Consider the following 21,558-nt stretch of genomic DNA (forward strand, 5'->3'; position numbering starts at 1 on the left):
GAACATGTTGACTTTATTAACTTAAAGCAACCACGAAAACAACAAAACAAATGACGATAGTGAAGTCCACAGTGACAATGACTGAACATGGAACAAAAACCCACAAACACAAGGTGAAAACACACAGTTTAAATATGGCTCCCAATCAGAGATAACGAGCCGACAGCTGACACTCATTACCTCTGATTGGGAGTCACTCAATACAAACAAGGAAGAACAATCACATAGACACCCCAACCAAACAGAACACAACGAAACGAACACACCCTGACTCAACATAAAAAGTCCCAGAGCCAGAGTGTGACAGGTACAAAAAATCTAAAATAAATAAACTAAATTGTGCCAGCATTTGATAACACATGAAAGCTGCTGTGGGTAACCATGGCAATGGGGACTCCATTGTGACATCACAAGAGTCCGATTCTGGAAGGTTACCTGTTGCACAGACAAACTGAACAGTGCAAAGAGACTGATTCAACTAACCACTGACAGATTATTAATGTCCTATTTCATTAGTGAGAGAACACACTGCTTACTTCAGAGGTAGGTTGTAATATAACTTATTGTGAATGTGTTTCAGTAGTATAACTTATTTTCAAATTACTTGTGTATGAATGTGACATTTTAAGTAGACCTAACATGACTAGTGAAACTGTTGAAGAGAGAGAGTTTGCTTGAGTCCTCTTTTTGTGAGAAAATGCTTCATCCTGACACCTGAGATGTCATGTTACAATTGTAGTGAGCCAGCCTAATGGCTAATGCATTCTATTGATGACAGAAAAAAAACCTCTCTCTGTGTTAATCACCAACATATGTTGTAATCAATTATCTCAATAAATATGTACCAAAAGAGTAGGTTGTGTAAAAAAACAAGTACGCCTACCTAATTTGTAGCTGATTCATTTCTAATAAGAATAATATGTTCTTAATTGAATGGACATCCATTTCAAATGGTTGAATTGATAGACCTCTTTAAATTGAGGTGCACTTAAGGGCACTCAAAGAGAAGACTGGCATTTTTACCTCCTTGGTTTTTAAAATAGATGAAACTGTACAAGTTAGGTCCTGCATGGATATAGAGTCATTTTCTACCCAAAACACAGTGTTTTCAATGATATGATGGAAGTGATTAGTGTGGTTTGTGAGAACCAGGCCCAATATGGAGTGGAGCTACATGAGGGGTTGAATAAGGCTCAATAGTAATGTACAGAAAGACCCTGAAGTTTGCTTTTTAAAGTCTGTGTTGTGCTTTTTCATCTGCCATGGCAACGCCTTGCATCACAATGATGATGTCATGAAGGATATTGTTCACGAAATGATAAGAACAGCCAAAATCGATTCATTTGAACTTGGTCGCTTTTCCAGTAGCCAACTTTTTACTAGTAATTCAGATAGGCCTATTGCCTAAACATATCTGGATCAGGATTCTCACTTGATTAATTGTAAGTAGCTGGGAAGAAAACGTGTGCACATTGTAAAGAGATGCATTATTATTTGGTTAGCAACACCCACTTACTACAACGTTGTGTATTTTCCAGAGTTATTGTTAGCTAAGAGGAAGACATGGAGGGTTCAACGCTGACACAGAGGAGGGGTGAGTGTCGGTTGGAGGAAAGGGCGATCTAGACAGACTACGTGATGGAGCTGGGAGCCAGGTTGGCTCTGGTTTTGCAGATCCAGAAGGATCAGGAGAAGAAGATGAAGAGGATTTGGTTCAAGACGAGGAAAATGCCAAGACTGATTGAGGAGGTAACAAGACCAACTTTGACAAAGTCGACAAGAGTTCTGTTTAACAATATTAATTAAAGCAAATATAAGTTATTGTAAGGGCAAAATGTTCCATATGCCAAGGAATGTAAGCTAACAATGTTTTGTCCTTATTTCTTTTTGTATTAGGCTACACCATGGCAATGCTTATAACTGTTCTTGTCTAAATGTGTTGTATCGTGTCTGTTTCAGTGAATTTATGTCCTCAGTTCTTATCGTTGTCTGGTCATAAAAAATAAACAACCGTTCTATCATAGACGCTCATATCAGGATTATGTGGTTGTCTCACCTAGCTACCTTAAGTTGAATGCACTAACTAACTATAAGTCATTCTGGATAAAAGCGTCTGATAAATGGCTAAAATGTCAAATGTTATGCTGGGTGTGGGGCATGTATTTTTACACTTAGCTGGCCCATTGGCTAGGGGACCAAGGGTTGGGACAGACTGGTGCAGAGCATCTTAGAGGACACTATATATATATATATATATATATATATATATATATATATATATATATATATATATATATATATATATATATATATATATATATATATATATATATATATGTATGTATGTGATGTATAAGTAAGTAGTGCTGACTCATACAGTATGTATGTATGTACTGAATGTGATCACTTTCATCATGTCTGTTTCTTTTCTCACGCAGAATGTGTGAGATGTGAGCAACTGTCCTCTCACTGAGTTCATGGCTCCCTGTATTGACTCCCTCCCACCACTGGCTTTCACCAATCAGAGGCCTATACCTACCATGTTGCATCCCCCCTCTCCATTTGCCAAACGCGCTCAGGATGCACAGCGGTTCATTGTATTTTCATACTTTGTCCCTGAAACCTGCCAGTCTGCTGAATGCCCAGTTGCCACAGAGGCCACTGCAGATGTATCTACAGGTATACGAGAGGACCTATGGACAGATATACATCTTTCCTCAATGCTGCATCGATACCTGCCACACTTCTTTGATGAAGACTCCATGCAGCCACATCAGGCAGTAGAGGGCACCACTGAGGTCTCAGTTGCTCCAGTGGCAATATCTAATGTTGAGGAAGAGGACAGATTCTATCATTACTCCCTCCCACCCCTGGCTCAGCTGTTCATTGGCAATTCATTCAATTTCCTCGAAACCTCTAAGCCTGCGTTTCAGCCACAGAGTGCCCAGTTGCCACAGAGACCACTGCTACCACAGCCACTGTCAAGGGAGAGAATCGATGGGCAGCTAGAAGTCTTCCTTCAGTGCTGCCTACATGCCTGCCAACAGTCTTTGACGATGACTTCATGCCATCAGAGCAGACAGTAGAGGATACCTATGAGGTCACAGTTGCTACAGAGACCACTGCAGGCACAGCTACTGTTGATTTTGGAGTGTACAGATCAGCAGCTAAATGCCCGGTCCCAATGCTGCCTCCAAGTCTGCCACTTGTCTTTGAAGTTGACTACAAACTGCCAGGGGAGGCAGTAGAGGACACCACCAAGTGTCCAGTTATCAGTGAAACAAACAATGATGTGTCCACTCACCTCAAAGAGGACATGGCAGCTGATCAAAGCCCTCCTGACCCTGCAGCACTGCCTCCAAGCTCGCCATGTATCCGAGACTCTGACCACAAACTGACAGAGGAGACAAAAGAGGATGCCACCGAGTCCTCCGTTACCACAGCGATCACTGCAGGCACATCCATTGTCCAGGGAGAGAACCTGTTGGGTGATAAAAGCCCGGCTCCAATGCTGCCTTCAAAGTTGCCACACATTCTAGACAATGGCCACAAGCAGCCAGAGGAGGCAGTAGAGGACACCACCAAGAGTCAAGTGTCCAGGGAAGCGGCCGTTTCCGTCTCCACTGTCCACACTCTGCCAGGGGAGGCAGTAGAGGACACCAACAAGTGTCCAGTTGCCAGGGAAGCAGCCGTTTCTGTGTCCACTGTCCACACGGAGGAGTGTTTGGCTGAAAAAAGTCCTCCTGCACCTGCAACACTGCCTCTAATCCTGACCTGCACCCACAACAATGACCACAAACCGCTATGGAAGACAGTTGAGTGCACTACAAAGTGCTCAGTCGACACAGAGGAAACTGTTGCTATTTACACCTGGGATGATAAAAGTCCTCCAGGTCTGCAATGCATTCACAACAACAATGACCACAAGCAGCCAGAGGAGACAGTTGAGGACACCACATAGTGCTCAGTTAACACAGAGGCAAGTGCAGTTGCATCCACTGTCAAGAGAGAGGAACTGATGAGTGATAAAAGCCCTGTCCTAGCACTTCCTCCAAGCCTGGCATGCATCCATGACAAGGACCACAAGCAGCCAGAGCAGAAAGGGAAGGGCACTAGTGAAGAGGTGGATCGCTGCCCTCATGCTCACCAGCTGGTCCCAGATGCTAACTTAACTCTGGCAACCCCTCTGCTCTGCATGGCCACTAAGACGCCTGTTAGAGTGAGAGCCTCCATATGCAGGTCAGAGGATGAGGAACCCAGGCCCTGGACGCTGAAAAAGGCAAAGGTAGGTGTCCTATTTTACACTTCTACTCTACAGGGTTGGGGGTCTGTTCCATTTCAATTCAAAGCATTGAATTAAGTACTTCCTGAATTGACTGGAATTGAAATTGAATTGACCCCAACCCTGCTAATCTATGCTCATAGTATAAAACATCACCCCTTACTAGGGTTAACATTTGTATTACGTTTGGTGTGGACCCAGGAAGAACATCTATGGCTATTACAAAATCGGTTTGGGATACAAATAAACATGTTACCTCAATTACTGTCCTCTAAATTGTGTGCCCCATGAGGCCATCAATGTATGTTGATCACTCAAATGTGTATTGAATGTGCCACATTGGAACAATATTACATCTAGAGTCAATGTCTTCCTGTTAGGATTATTGGACAGGCATTGACATTGAGAGTGAAGAGAGGAGCGTCAAGGAGGAGGTGAGATCGAGGGAGGGTTTGAAGAGTGAGGCGGACCGTGCCCATTCCAAGAGCTCCAATGGGACGGTTTCATCAGAGAGAGCAGAGACCATCCTGGGAAGAGTGGGCTTTCTGGCCATGAACCTCAAGCAGAAAGTCACATTTTTAAAGATGGAGGAAAAAGAGAAAAATAAGGAACTGAATAAGAAGTTGAAAGATGACGAGAAAGAGAGAAAGGTCTCTTGCCTCGAGGTTGTCGGGAGAGGTTGTGTTTTCTCTAGCAGGAGATTTTTTTTTTTTTTTTTTTTTTTTTCACCTTTATTTAACCAGGTAAGCCAGTTGAGAACAGGTTCTCATTTACAACTGCGACCTGGCCAAGACAAAGCAAAGTAGTGCAACAAAAACAACACAGAGTTACATATGGGGTAAAAAAAAAACATAAAGTCAGAGATACAACAGAAAATATATATACAGTGTGTGCAAATGTAGCAAGTTATGGAGGTAAGGCAATAAATAGGCTATAGTGCAGAATAATTACAATAGTATTAACACTGGAATGCTAGATGTGCAAGAGATTATGTGCAAATAGAGATACTGGGGTGCAAAAGAGCAAATTAAATAACAATATAGGGATGAGGTAGTTGGGTGGGCTAATTTCAGATGGGCTGTGTACAGGTGCAGTGATCGGTAAGGTGCTCTGACAACTGATGCTTAAAGTTATTGAGGGAGATAAGAGTCTCCAGCTTCAGAGATTTTTGCAATTCGTTCCAGTCATTGGCAGCAGAGAACTGGAAGGAATGGCGGCCAAAGGAGGTGTTGGCTTTGGGAATGACCAGTGAGATATACCTGCTGGAGCGCAGACTACGGGTGGGTGCTGCTATGGTGACCAATGACCTAAGATAAGGCGGGGATTTGCCTAGCAGTGATTTATAGATGGCCTGGAGCCAGTGGGTTTGACGACGAACATGTAGTGAGGACCAGCCAACAAGAGCGTACAGGTCACAGTGGTGGGTAGTGTATGGGGCTTTGGAGACAAAACGGATGGCACTGTGATAGACTACATCCAATTTGCTGAGTAGAGTGTTGGAGGCTATTTTATAAATGACATCGCCGAAGTCAAGGATCGGTAGGATAGTCATTTTACGAGGGCATGTTTGGCAGCATGAGTGAAGGAGGCTTTGTTGCGAAATAGGAAGCCGATTCTAGATTTAACTTTGGATTGGAGATTCTTTATGTGAGTCTGGAAGTTGAGTTTACAGTCTAACCAGACACCTAGATATTTGTAGTTGTCCACATACTCTAGGTCAGACCCGTCGAGAGTGGTGATTCTAGTCGGGTGGGCGGGTGCTAGCAGCGTTCGATTGAAAAGCATGCATTTAGTTTTACTAGTGTTTAAGAGCAGTTGAAGGCTACTGAAGGATTGTTGTATGGCATTGAAGCTCGTTTGGAGGTTTGTTAACACAGTGTCCAATGAAGGGCCAGATGTATACAAAATGGTGTCGTCTGCGTAGAGGTGGATCTGAGAGTCACCAGCAGCAAGAGCGACATCATTGATATACACGGAGAAAAGTGTCGGCCCAAGAATTGAACCCTGTGGCACCCCCATAGAGACTGCCATAGGTCCAGACAACAGGCCCTCCGATTTGACACACTGAACTCTATCTGAGAAGTAGTTGGTGAACCAGGCGAGGCAGTCATTTGAGAAACCAAGGCTATTTAGTCTGCCAATAAGAATGCGGTGGTTGACAGAGTCGAAAGCCTTGGCCAGGTCGATGAAGACGGCTGCACAGTACTGTCTATTATCAATCGCGGTTATAATATCGTTTAGGACCTTGAGCGTGGCTGAAGTGCACCCGTGACCAGCTCGGAAACCAGATTGCATAGCGGAGAAGGTACGGTGGTATTCGAAATGGTCGATGATCTGTTTATTAACTTGGCTTTCGAATACTTTCGAAAGGCAGGGCAGGATGGATATAGGTCTGTAGCAGTTTGGATCTAGAGTGTCACCCCCTTTGAAGAGGGGGATGACCGCGGCAGCTTTCCAATCTCTGGGGATCTCAGACGTTATGAAAGAGAGGTTGAACAGACTAGTAATAGGGGTTGCGACAATTTCGGCGGCTAGTTTTAGGAAGAAAGGGTCCAGATTGTCTAGCCCAGCTGATTTGTAGGGGTCCAGATTTTGCAGCGCTTTCAAAACATCAGCTGTCTGAATTTGTGTGAAGGAGAAGCGGGGGGGGCATGGGCAAGTTGCAGCAGAGGGTGCAGAGTTGGTGGCCGGGTTAGTGGTAGCCAGATGGAAAGCATGGCCAGCTGTAGCAAAATGCTTGTTGAAATTCTCGATTATTGTAGATTTATCGGTGGTGATAGTGTTTCCTAGCCTCAGTGCAGTGGGCAGCTGGGAGGAAGTGCTCTTATTCTCCATGGACTTTACAGTGTCCCAAAACTTTTTGGAGTTAGTGCTACAGGATACAAATTTCTGTTTGAAAAAGTTAGCCTTTGCTTTCCTGACTGCTTGTGTATATTGGTTCCTAACTTCCCTGAAAAGTTGCATATCGCGGGGGCTATTTGATGCTAATGCTGTACGCCACAGGATGTTTTTGTGCTGGTCAAGGGCAGTCAAGTCTGAGGAGAACCAGGGGCTATATCGGTTCTTAGTTCTGTATTTTTTGAATGGGGCATGTTTATTTAAGATTGAGAGGAAATTACTTTTAAGGAACAACCAGGCATCCTCTACTGACGGAATGAGATCTATATCCATCCAGGATACCTGGGCCAGGTCAATTAGGAAGGCCTCCTCGCTAAAGTGTTTTAGGGAGCGTTTTACAGTGATGAGGGGTGGTTGTTTGACCGCGGACCCGTTACGGACGCAGGCAATAAGGCAGTGATCGCTGAGATCCTGGTTGAAGACAGCTGAGGTGTATTTAGAGGGTATGTTAGTCAGGATGATATCTATGAGGGTACCCATGTTTAAGGATTTAGGGTTGTACCTGGTTGGTTCGTTGATAATTTGCGTGAGGTTGAGGGCATCTAGCTTGGATTGTAGGATGGCTGGGGTATTAAGCATATCCCAATTTAGGTCACCAAGCAGTACAAACTCAGAGGATAAATGGGGGGCAATCAATTCACATATGGTGTCCAGGGCACAGCTGGGGGCTGAGGGGGGTCTGTAGCAAGCGGCAACAGTGAGAGACTTATTTCTGGAAAGGTGGATTTTTAGAAGTAGAAGCTCAAACTGTTTGGGCACAGACCTGGATAGTATGATAGAGCTCTGCAGGCTATCTCTACAGTAGATTGCAACTCCACCCCCTTTGGCAGTTCTATCTAGACGGAAAATGTTATAGTTGGGGATGGAAATTTCAGAATTTTTGGTGGCCAGATAAGCTGGCTTCTTATATGTTGTTGAGTAAAGCTTAAACCATGTATTTAGATTGTATGTAGGTATTGTAGTCAGGTATTATAGGTAGTTTACTTAGGTAGTTATTGTAGGTTATTGTAGGTAATTATTGTAGGTAAGTATTCTATTCGGTGGACCCCGGCGAAGCACGAGTGCTAGCTAACCCACCACTTGGACCAACAAAGCTAGCTAGCTAGTGGGTAGCTACTGGTAACTTTTAGCAACTGTGGTTAGTTGTTTCCAATGTTATTTCACGCTTAAGAGTACCTGTAATTGAGCCAGCTAGCTACCGACCATTCAGCTGTTCTTCTAACCTCATTATCCGAGGCATTAACGTTAGATGGTTGGTGGCTGCTGTACTTAATTACAGCTACTGATTGCAGCCTGCCACCCAGTTAGCTGGCAAAATATGATTAGACAAATAATAATATTTATTTGAATGATACAGTATGTTACTCAATTGAAATTAAAATGAAATGTTTTTGTAATTATAACATTTTACGAAATGTAAAAAGAAAACTTAAAAAAATAATAATAATAACAAAAGCAAGGTAAAAAGAAAAGGAAACCGATCCAGATTCCTATTACCAGTGTAAAAACAAAGGGGGGAGGTGTCAATGTAAATAGTCCGGGTGGCCATTTGATTAATTGTTCAGCAGTCTTATGAATTGGGGATAGAAGCTGTTAAGGGGCCTTTTGGACCTAGACTTGGCCCTCTGGTACCGCTTGCTGTGCGGTAGCAGAGAGAACAGTCTATGACTTGGGTGACTGGAGTCTTTGTCAATTTTTTGGGCCTCCCTCTTACACCTCCAAGTATATAGGTCCTGGATGGCAGGAAGCTTGGCTCCTTTGATGTACTGGGCCGTACGCACTACCCTCTGTAGCGCCTTACGGTCGGATGCCGAGCAGTTGCCATACCAGGCGGTGATGCAACTGGTCAGGAAGCTCTCGATGGTGCAGCTGTAGAACTTTTTGAGGATCTTGGGACCAATGCCAAATCTTTTCAGTCTCCTGTGGTGGAAAAGGCGTTGTCGTGCCCTCTTCACGACTGTCTTGGTGTGTTTGAACCATGATAGTTTGTTGGTGATGTGGACACCAAGGAACTTGAAACTCTCGACCTGCTCCACTACAGCCCCGTCGATGTGAATGGGGCGTGTTCCCAGTCCCTGTCCCTGAAAATCCTCCCCGGAGCATGATGCTGCCACCACCATGCTTCACCGTAGGGATGGTGCCAGGTTTCCTCCAAACGTGATCTCATCCCAGGTAAGAGGGGGAGTGGCAGCAGCAGCAGGTTCTCCCCATGTGAGCTGAGTCCAGTGGACCAGTCCTGTATCCCCCCACCCAGACAGCGACAGTGGTCTAAACCATGGCTAGCTATCCACAATCTGGCTCGACTAAACAAGGTTTACCAAGAGGGAAGGAGGGGGAGGAAGGTAGAGGAAGAGAAAGAGGGAGGAGAGGAAGGAGGAAAGGGAGAAAATGACTGTAAGAAGGACTGTAAGACTGTAAGAAGGAAAGGAGGGAGAAGGCCGAGCAAGAGGAAGAGGAAGAGGTGGAAGATAACAAGGAGAGTTGATCTGTCCATCACTACCATAAGGAGATCTCTTCTGGGGCCTCTTGTTCTCTCCTCTTTCCCACAGAGGAGCACCTTTCGCAGGCAGCCCAGAGCAGACTCTCCGCTGAGAGAAGGCTAGCCCCTGGAGGTTTCACCTTGGATTTATACAGAGAACCCCCCAGTACTCAAACTGCTTTACATTGTAGAGGGTGATCTAATCTCATTGGAGGCGACCCAATGACCCAGAAATGCTCCATGGACAGACTTCCTCCCTGCTCCCCGTCTCGCTGGCAGGGGGCTCGTAGGAACACCCTCCCTTCCTTGACTCCAGCAACACCCCTTCTTCACCTGCCCCCCTTATCATGTCATGAGTCTCACCTACAGGTCCCGCCCCCTGGCCTACCTGTTGCAGGTGTAAGTATGGTGTGTCGGACACAGCTGCCCTCCACCTCCTCCCCCTCCTCCCCCTCCTCCCCCTCCTTCCCTCTTTCTCCCACTCCCCCCATCTCTCGCGCTCTCTCCTCCTCCCCCTCTCTTCCCTTTAAAGCAATAGTTTAAACCTACACACTTCCTTAAACCTAAAATAAGTCAAGAAGTAATTTTGTGTGGAAGTCAAACATTTGTTCAGAACGACAAAATCGAGACCTTTACATAGCCCATCTCTCATTGTCTATAGGAGTGATGTACACTGGTCAAATTGCCCAAATGTTAATTTAGACATTCACAAATTTTACAGATTTTGACTCTCACTAATGTCATGAAATGTTTGGCAAAGTAGTAAAGAAGGTTGTATTATACTTTTCTTGTGTACTAGATCATTTGGTTTGGAAAGTGTTTTTTTTCTCAGACATAAATGAACAATTCCAGGTGAAAGCTAAAGGTCGTAGCTTCCTGGGGGGAGGGACACCACTACATTAATAAAATATTTCCCTCTTGCTAGATTGATGACTAAAGCCCTAGTGAAACAGTGCAAAATGGTTGTCAGCTCAACTGGTTAAATACAAGACCTGTTCATTGTGAAATGTATGTGTTCAAGTCTAATAATTTTGCTCTATATATTTTCTACTCTGTATGTAATTTTATCTGTTTAAGCTGTTTGGATTGTTAATTGATATAACACAGGGCACCATTGAAAAAGAGACACTGGTCTCAATTGGGATTCCCTGTAAAAAATAAAGAGGAATATGATAGAGGGAATATGATAGCGAGTATTATGATGGAGTGGAATATGATGGAGAGAAATATAATAGAGAGAATATGATGGAGGGAATATGATAGAGGAATTTGATGGAGGGGAATATGATAGAGAATGAATGGAGGAATGTGTGACGCTCTTGAGCAACAAAGGTTGTCTGTTTGGTTATGTCAACTGGAAAGACACGGATAAGAAAATGTTCAAACATAATTTTAAACAATACTTTTCTATAGTCAGCTGATATTGATTTCTTTATTTAATTATTTATTAAACTTAAATGCTAAACATCAATGACACCTACTCTTCAATTACATTTTTTGGGCCTATATAATTACACATCCAGCTAATTTTATCCCTCTATGAGCATGCGTACCGTAAAGATACCGTAAGGATCACTCGACTGCAACAGCTCTCGTTGATTTAATCGATCAATGGCTCAGATCACTTGACCAAGATAAACTTGTGGATGAGCTGCTTCTTGATTTTAGTGCTGCAGTTGACCTTGTTGATCATATGGCTAATAGCTGAGGCCATTGAAGAGAGATGTTTTCTTGAACCCTCATTTCTTTTTTGGAACTTTGTTACTGAGGTGACATAGACTATGGAAGACTTGTTTTACTGTAGTAAGGTAGCCTATGTATTTCATTGATGATGATGAAAAATATTGGCATTAGTGGTAGGCTGAGATCGAACAAACAACCTAAGTAAGCCTGGCTGCTATTTATGATATCTAAAACATATAGACTTTTAATTAGGCAAAACACATGTCGTTTGAATGGTCAACCATTTTACATGAGTTACAGCATTTTATTTTAATAAAAAATTAGGTTATATGGATTCATTGTATATATTAGGTATGACTGTGCTGCATAGGTACAAAAAATCTAAAATAAATAAACTAAATTGTGCCAGCATTTGATAACACATGAAAGCTGCTGTGGGTAACCATGGCAATGGGGACTCCATTGTGACATCACAAGATTCCGATTCTGGAAGGTTACTTGTTGCACAGACAAACTTAACAGTGCAAAGAGACTGATTCAACTAACCACTGACAAATTATTAATGTCCTATTTCATTAGTGAGAGAACACACTGCTTACTTCAGAGGTAGGTTGTAATATAACTTATTGTGAATGTGTTTCAGTAGTATAACTTATTTTCAAATTACTTGTGTATGAATGTGACATTTTAAGTAGACCTAACATGACTAGTGAAACTGTTGAAGAGAGATAGTTTGCTTGAGTCCTCTTTTTGTGAGAAAATGCTTCATCCTGACACCTGAGATGTCATGCCACGGTGGATAGCTGTTTCCAATGTTATTCACGCTTAAGAGTACCTGTAATTAAGCCAGCTAGCTTTCTACCATTTCAGCCGTTTTTCTAACTTCATTATCTGAGGCATCAGCGTTAGGTAGTTAGTACCTACTGTACTTAATTACACCTACTGATTGCAGAAGACAAATATCAGCTGGCGTCGGGTAAATTTGGCTTTGTACATAGCTTGGGCTTTGTCGAGTAAGGCTTAATTATGTATTTAGAACGTAGTTGGTTATTGTAAGTAGGCATCGCGGGCTGTTGTGGATAGTTATTGTAGGTTAGCATTATATTCGGCTATGCCGGGGATTAGCACGAAGCTAGCCGGCTAGCTAGCCGTGTCTCATACAAAGTCAACACAGTAGCCAATCACGACTAGCTAACTGTACCGCAGCAGCTAAATACAATATATTTGTACTAGCTAGCCAACGTTTAATTATTGCTGCGTTATGATAGGAACTAGACACAGACACGAATTATCTGTTTAGCGTGTTAAAACACTATCGGTCGTTTGTTGTTACCAAGTATTGGTGCTAAACTGTGTGTTATTGGATGCTAGCATGCTTGTTGGCTAAAGCGTCATAGCTAGGCACCGTGGGCTGTTGTGGGTGGCTATTGTAGGTAGCACGTAGCTAGCTAGCCGTTTTCCAAACAAAGTCAACACAGTAGCCATTGCTAGTTAGCCAACATGACCAGCCAACTGTACTGTAGCTGCTAAATACAATATATTTGTGCTAGCTAGCCAACGTAATTCGTTAACACACAAATTATCTGTTTAGTGTGTTAGCTCACTACTGTTAGTTTGTTGTAACCAAGTATTGGTGCTAAACTGTGTGTTATTGGATGCTAGCATGCTAGTCAGCAATGGTGCCATTGGTGCTAAACTGTGTGTTATTGGATGCTAGCATGCTAGTCAGCCATGGTGTCATATTTAGCTAGCTGAACAAAGCAAGTTGAGTCTATTCCTTGAAACATTGAACTGCTGTAGTTCACAACAATTCTAATTTCTAAAAGTGGAAGTTGGGAGAGTTTTTATCTGGATGGTTCAGTGAAACAATTATAGTTTCTGAGGTGTAAGTTTTGGCGAGGGAGGCCCTACTCACTCCTTTTCCTGATGTTTAATTCATTTCATTCCGATCTCCTCTGCATTATTGTAGCCATTTGCTACAGCCTGTCAACTATGCCTCTGCCTATCCCTGTTCTCTCCTCTCCGCACAGGCCACACAAACGCCTCACACCGCGTGGCTGCTGCCTCTAACCTGGTGGTCCCTGCACGCACCCCACACCTGGAGTTCCAGGTCTCAGGCAGCCTCTGGAACTGCCGTTCTGCTGCCAACAAAGCTGACTTCATCCCAGCCTATGCTAACCTCCATTCCCTCGACTTCCTGGCGCTGACGGAAACATGGATTACCACTGAAAACACTGCTACTCCTACTGCTCTCTCCTCGTCTGACCATGTGTTCTCGCATATCCCGAGAGCATCTGGACAGAGGGTGGTGGCACAGGAATCCTCATCTCTCCCAAGTGGACATTCTCAATTTTTCCCCTAACCCATCTGTCTATCTCCTCATTTGAATTCCATGCTGTCACAGTCACTAGCCCATCTAAGCTTAATATCCTTGTCATCTATCGCCCTCCAGGTTCCCTTGGAGAGTTCATCAATGAGCTTGACGCCTTGATAAGCTCCTTTCCTGAGGATGGCTCACCCCTCACAGTTTTGGGGGATTTCAACCTCCCTACGTCTACATTTGACTCATTTCTCTCTGCCTCCTTCTTTCCACTCCTCTCCTCTTTTGACCTCACCCTCTCACCGTCCCTCCCTACTCACAAGGCAGGCAATACGCTTGACCTCATCTTTACTAGATGCTGCTCTTCTACTAATCTCACTGCAACTCCCCTCCATGTCTCCGACCACTACTTTGTGTCCTTTTCTCTCTCGCTCTCCTCCAACACTACTCACTCTGCCCCTACACAGATGGTAATGCGCCGCCGCAACCTTCGCTCTCTCTCTCCCACTACTCTCTCCTCTTCCATCCTATCATCACTTCCCTCTGCTCAATCCTTCTCCCTCCAATCTCCTGATTCTGCCTCCTCAACTCTCCTCTCCTCCCTTTCTGCATCCTTTGACTCTCTGTGTCCCCTATCCTCCCGGCCGGCTCGGTCCTCCCCTCCAGCTCCGTGGCTTGATGACTCATTGCGAGCTCACAGAACAGAGCTCCGGGCAGCGGAGCGGAAATGGAAGAAAACTAAACTCCCTGCCGACCTGGCATCTTTTCACTCCCTCCTCTCTACATTTTCTTCATCTGTTTCTGCTGCTAAGGCACTTTCTACCACTCTAAATTCCAAGCATCTGCCTCTAACCCTAGGAAGCTCTTTGCCACATTCTCCTCCCTGTTGAATCCCCCCCCCCCCCCCTCCCCCCCTCCTCTCTCTCGGTGGATGACTTCGTCAACCACTTTGAAAAGAAGGTTGACGACATCCGATCCTCGTTTGTTAAGTTTAATGACACTGCTGGTCCTACTCACACTGCCCTACCCTATGCTTTGACTTCTTTCTCCCCTCTCTCTCCAGATAAAATCCTGCGACTTGTGACTGCAGGCCGCCCAACAACCTGCCCGCTTGACCCCATCCCCTCCTCTCTTCTCCAGACCATCTCCGGTGACCTTCTCCCCTACCTCACCTCGCTGATCAACTCATCCTTGACCGCTGGCTATGTCCCTTCCGTCTTCAAGAGAGCGAGAGTTGCACCCCTTCTCAAAAAACCAACACTCGATTCCACTGACGTCAACAACTACAGACCAGTATCCCTTCTTTCTTTTCTTTCCAAAACTATTGAGCGTGCCGTCTTTAGCCAACTCTCTTGCTATCTCTCTCAGAATGACCTTCTTGATCCAAACCAGTCAGGTTTCAGGACTGGTCATTCAACTGAGACTGCTCTTCTCTGTGTCACGGAGGCTCTCCGCACTGCTAAAGCTAACTCTCTCTCCTCTGCTCTTGTCCTTCTAGACCTGTCTGCTGCCTTTGATACTGTGAACCATCAGATCCTCCTCTCCACCCTCTCCGAGCTGGGCATCTCCGGCGCGGCTCACTCCTGGATTGCGTCCTACCTGACCGGTCGCTCCTACCAAGTGGCGTGGCGAGAAGCTGTCTCCGCACCACGTGCTCTCACCACTGGTGTCCCCCAGGGCTCAGTTCTAGGCCCTCTCCTATTCTCCCTATACACCAAGTCACTTGGCTCTGTCATATCCTCACATGGCCTCTCCTATCATTGCTACGCTGACGATACACAACTAATCTTCTCCTTTCCCCCTTCTGATAACCAGGTGGCGAATCGCATCTCTGCATGTCTGGCAGACATATCAGTATGGATGTCGGATCACCACCTCAAGCTGAACCCTGGCAAGACGGAGCTGCTCTTCCTCCCGGGGAAGGACTGCCCGTTCCATGACCTCGCCATCACGATTGACAACTCCGTTGTGTCCTCCTCCCAGAGTGCGAAGAGCCTTGGTGTGACCCTGGACAACACCCTGTCGTTCTCCGCTAACATCAAGGCGGTGACCCGATCCTGCAGATCCACGCTCTACATCATTCGGAGAGTACGACCCTGCCTTACACAGGAAGCGGCACAGGTCCTAATCCAGGCACTTGTCATCTCCCGTCTGGATTACTGCAACTCGCTGTTGGCTGGGCTCCCTGCCTGTGCCATTAAACCCCTACAACTCATCCAGAATGCCGCCGCCCGTCTGGTGTTCAACCTTCCCAAGTTCTCTCACGTCACCCCCCTCCTCCGCACACTCCACTGGCTTCCAGTTGAAGCTCGCATCCGTTACAAGACCATGGTGCTTGCTTATGGAGCAGCGAGGGGAACGGCACCGCCGTACCTTCAGGCTCTGATCAGTCCCTACACCCAAACGAGGGCATTGCGTTCATCCACCTCTGGCCTGCTGGCTCCCCTTCCTCTGCGGAAGCATAGCTCCTGCTCAGCCCAGTCAAAACTGTTCGCTGCTCTGGCACCCCAATGGTGGAACAAGCTCCCTCACGACGCCAGGACAGCGGAGTCACTCACCACCTTCCGGAGACATTTGAAACCCCACCTCTTTAAGGAATACCTGGGATAGGATAATGTAATCCTTCTACCCCCCGTACCCCAACCCACCCCCCCCCCCCCCCAAAAAAAAAGAAAAATAAAAGAAGAGAAAATAAAAATAAAAAATAAAATTGTAAAGTGGTTATCCCACTAGCTATAGGGTGAATGCACCAATTTGTAAGTCACTCTGGATAAGAGCGTCTGCTAAATGGGGTAAATGTGCCCTTGAGCAAGGCACTTAACCCTAATTGCTCCTGTAAGTCGCTCTGGATAAGAGCGTCTGCTAAATGACTAAAATGTAAAATGTAAATGTAATGTTACAATTGTAGTGAGCCAGCCTAATGGCTAATGCATTCTATTGATGACAGAAAAAAAACCTCTCTCTGTGTTAATCACCAACATATGTTGTAATCAATTATCTCAATAAATATGTACCAAAAGAGTAGGTTGTGTAAAAAAACAAGTACGCCTACCTAATTTGTAGCTGATTCATTTCTAATAAGAATAATATGTTCTTAATTGAATGGACATCCATTTCAAATGGTTGAATTGATAGACCTCTTTAAATTGAGGTGCACTCAAGGGCACTCAAAGAGAAGACTGGCATTTTTACCTCCTTGGTTTTTAAAATAGATGAAACTGTACAAGTTAGGTCCTGCATGGATATAGAGTCATTTTCTACCCAAAACACAGTGTTTTCAATGATATGATGGAAGTGATTAGTGTGGTTTGTGAAAACCAGGCCCAATATGGAGTTGAGCTACAAGAGGGGTTGAATAAGGCTCAATAGTAAGGTACAGAAACACCCTGAAGTTTGCTTTTTAAAGTCTGTGTTGTGCTTTTTCATCTATCATGGCAACGCCTTGCATCAAAATGATGATGTCATGAAGGATATTGTTCACGAAATGATAAGAACAGCCAAAATCGATTCATTTGAACTTGGTCGCTTTTCCAGTAGCCAACTTTTTACTAGTAATTCAGATAGGCATATTGCCTAAACATATCTGGATCAGGATTCTCACTTGATTAATTGTAAGTAGCTGGGAAGAAAACGTGTGCACATTGTAAAGAGATGCATTATTATTTGGTTAGCAACACCCACTTACTACAACGTTGTGTATTTTCCAGAGTTATTGTTAGCTAAGAGGAAGACATGGAGGGTTCAACGCTGACACAGAGGAGGGGTAAGTGTCGGTTGGAGGAAAGGGCGATCTAGACAGACTACGTGATGGAGCTGGGAGCCAGGTTGGCTCTGGTTTTGCAGATCCAGAAGGATCAGGAGAAGAAGATGAAGAGGATTTGGTTCAAGACGAGGAAAATGCCAAGACTGATTGAGGAGGTAACAAGACCAACTTTGACAAAGTCGACAAGAGTTCTGTTTAACAATATTAATTAAAGCAAATATAAGTTATTGTACGGGCAAAATGTTCCATATGCCATGGAATGTAAGCTAACAATGTTTTGTCCTTATTTCTTTTTGTATTAGGCTATACCATGGCAATGCTTATAACTGTTCTTGTCTAAATGTGTTGTATCGTGTCTGTCTGTTTCAGTGAATTTATGTCCTCAGTTCTTATGGTTGTCTGGTCATAAAAAATAAACAACCGTTCTATCATAGACGCTCATATCAGGATTATGTGGTTGTCTCACCTAGCTACCTTAAGTTGAATGCACTAACTAACTATAAGTCGTTCTGGATAAAAGCGTCTGATAAATGGCTAAAATGTCAAATGTTATGCTGGGTGTGGGGCATGTATTTTTACACTTAGCTGGCCCATTGGCTAGGGGACCAAGGGTTGGGACAGACTGGTGCAGAGCATCTTAGAGGACACTATATATATATATATATATATATATATATATATAAATGTGATGTATAAGTAAGTAGTGCTGACTCATACAGTATGTATGTATGTACTGAATGTGATCACTTTCATCATGTCTGTTTCTTTTCTCACGCAGAATGTGTGAGATGTGAGCAACTGTCCTCTCACTGAGTTCATGGCTCCCTGTATTGACTCCCTCCCACCACTGGCTTTCACCAATCAGAGGCCTATACCTACCATGTTGCATCCCCCCTCTCCATTTGCCATACGCGCTCAGGATGCACAGCGGTTCATTGTATTTTCATACTTTGTCCCTGAAACCTGCCAGTCTGCTGAATGCCCAGTTGCCACAGAGGCCACTGCAGATGTATCTACAGGTATACGAGAGGACCTATGGACAGATATACATCTTTCCTCAATGCTGCATCGATACCTGCCACACTTCTTTGACGAAGACTCCATGCAGCCACATCAGGCAGTAGAGGGCACCACTGAGGTCTCAGTTGCTCCAGTGGCAATATCTAATGTTGAGGAAGAGGACTGATTCTATCATTACTCCCTCCCACCCCTGGCTCAGCGGTTCATTGGCAATTCATTCAATTTCCTCGAAACCTCTAAGCCTGCTGTTTCAGCCACAGAGTGCCCAGTTGCCACAGAGACCACTGCTACCACAGCCACTGTCAAGGGAGAGAATCGATGGGCATCTAGAAGTCTTCCTTCAGTGCTGCCTACATGCCTGCCAACAGTCTTTGACGATGACTTCATGCCATCAGAGCAGACAGTAGAGGATACCTATGAGGTCTCAGTTGCTACAGAGACCACTGCAGGCACAGCTACTGTTGATTTTGGAGTGTACAGATCAGCAGCTAAATGCCCTGTCCCAATGCTGCCTCCAAGTCTGCCACTTGTCTTTGAAGTTGACTACAAACTGCCAGGGGAGGCAGTAGAGGACACCACCAAGTGTCCAGTTATCAGTGAAACAAACAATGATGTGTCCACTCACCTCAAAGAGGACATGGCAGCTGATCAAAGCCCTCCTGACCCTGCAGCACTGCCTCCAAGCTCGCCATGTATCTGAGACTCTGACCACAAACTGACAGAGGAGACAAAAGAGGATGCCACCGAGTCCTCCGTTACCACAGCGATCACTGCAGGCACATCCATTGTCCAGGGAGAGAACCTGTTGGGTGATAAAAGCCCGGCTCCAATGCTGCCTTCAAAGTTGCCACACATTCTAGACAATGGCCACAAGCAGCCAGAGGAGGCAGTAGAGGACACCACCAAGAGTCAAGTGTCCAGGGAAGCGGCCGTTTCCGTCTCCACTGTCCACACTCTGCCACGGGAGGCAGTAGAGGACTCCAACAAGTGTCCAGTTGCCAGGGAAGCAGCCGTTTCTGTGTCCACTGTCCACACGGAGGAGTGTTTGGCTGATAAAAGTCCTCCTGCACCTGCAACACTGCCTCTAATCCTGACCTGCACCCACAACAATGACCACAAACCGCTATGGAAGACAGTTGAGTGCACTACAAAGTGCTCAGTCGACACAGAGGCAACTGTTGCTATTTACACCTGGGATGATAAAAGTCCTCCAGGTCTGCAATGCATTCACAACAACAATGACCACAAGCAGCCAGAGGAGACAGTTGAGGACACCACATAGTGCTCAGTTAACACAGAGGCAAGTGCAGTTGCATCCACTGTCAAGAGAGAGGAACTGATGAGTGATAAAAGCCCTGTCCTAGCACTTCCTCCAAGCCTGGCATGCATCCATGACAAGGACCACAAGCAGCCAGAGCAGAAAGGGAAGGGCACTAGTGAAGAGGTGGATCGCTGCCCTCATGCTCACCAGCTGGTCCCAGATGCTAACTTAACTCTGGTAACCCCTCTGCTCTGTATGGCCACTAAGACGCCTGTTAGAGTGAGAGCCTCCATATGCAGGTCAGAGGATGAGGAACCCAGGCCCTGGACACTGAAAAAGGCAAAGGTAGGTGTCCTATTTTACACTTCTACTCTACAGGGTTGGGGGTCTGTTCCATTTCAATTCAAAGCATTGAATTAAGTACTTCCCGAATTGACTGGAATTGAAATTGAATTGACCCCAACCCTGCTAATCTATGCTCATAGTATAAAACATCACCCCTTACTAGGGTTAACATTTGTATTACGTTTGGTGTGGACCCAGGAAGAACATCTATGGCTATTACAAAATCGGTTATTAGGTAGGGGTAAAGTAACTATGCATAGATAATAAACAGCGAGTAGCAGCAGTGTAAAAACAAAGGGGGGAGGTGTCAATGTAAATAGTCTGAGTGGCCATTTGATTAATTGTTCAGCAGTCTTATGGCTTGGGGGTAGAAGCTGTTAAGGAGCCTTTTGGACCTAGACTTGGCACTCTGGTACCGCTTGCCTTCTGACACCGCCTAGTATATAGGTCCTGGATGGCAGGAAGCTTGGCCCCAGTGATGTACTGGGCCGTACGCACTACCCTCTGTAGCGCCTTACGGTCGGATGCCGAGCAGTTGCCATACCAGGCGGTGATGCAACCGGTCAGGATGCTCTCGATGGTGCAGCTGTTTAACTTTTTGAGGATCTTGGGACCAATATCAAATCTTTTCAGTCTCCTGAGGTGGAAAAGGCGTTGTCGTGCCCTCTTCACGACTGTCTTGGTGTGTTTGGACCATGATAGTTGGTTGGTGAGGCGGACACCAAGGAACTTGAAACTCTCGACCCGCTCCACTACAGCCCCGTCGATGTGAATGGGGCGTGTTCCCAGTCCCTGTCCCTGAAAATCCTCCCCACAGCATGATGCTGGCACCACCATGCTTCACCGTAGGGATGGTGCCAGGTTTCCTCCAAACGTGATCTCATCCTAGTTAAGAGGGGGAGTGGCAGCAGCAGCAGGTTCTCCCCATGTGAGCTGAGTCCAGTGGACCAGTCCTGTATCTCCCCTCCCAGAGAGCCACAGTGGTCTGAACCATGGCTAGCTATCCACAATCTGGCTTGACTAAACAAGGTCTACCAAGAGGGAAGGAGGGAGAGGAAGGTAGAGGAAGAGAAAGAGGGAGGAGAGGAAGGAGGAAAGGGAGAAAAGGGTTCTCTCCATCACGACTGTAAGAAGGAAAGGAGGGTGAAGGCCGAGCAAGAGGAAGAGGAAGAGGAAGAGGTGGAAGATGACAAGGATAGTTGATATGTCCATCACTACCATAAGGAGATCTCTTCTGGGGCCTCTTGTTCTCTCCTCTTTCCCACAGAGGAGCACCTTTCGCAGGCAGCCCAGAGCAGACTCTCTCCTGAGAGAAGGCTAGCCCCTGGAGGTTTCACCTTGGATTTATACAGAGAACCCCCCAGTACTCAAACTGCTTTACATTGTAGAGGGGGATGTAATCTCATTGGAGGCGACCCAATGACCCAGAAATGCTCCGTGGACAGACTTCCTCCCTGCTCAACCGTCTCGCTGGCAGGGGGCTCGTAGGAACACCCTCCCCTCCTTG

Source organism: Coregonus lavaretus, assembly GCF_964263955.1.
Source record: "Coregonus lavaretus genome assembly, chromosome: 38".
Classification (NCBI taxonomy): Eukaryota; Metazoa; Chordata; class Actinopteri; order Salmoniformes; family Salmonidae; genus Coregonus; species Coregonus lavaretus.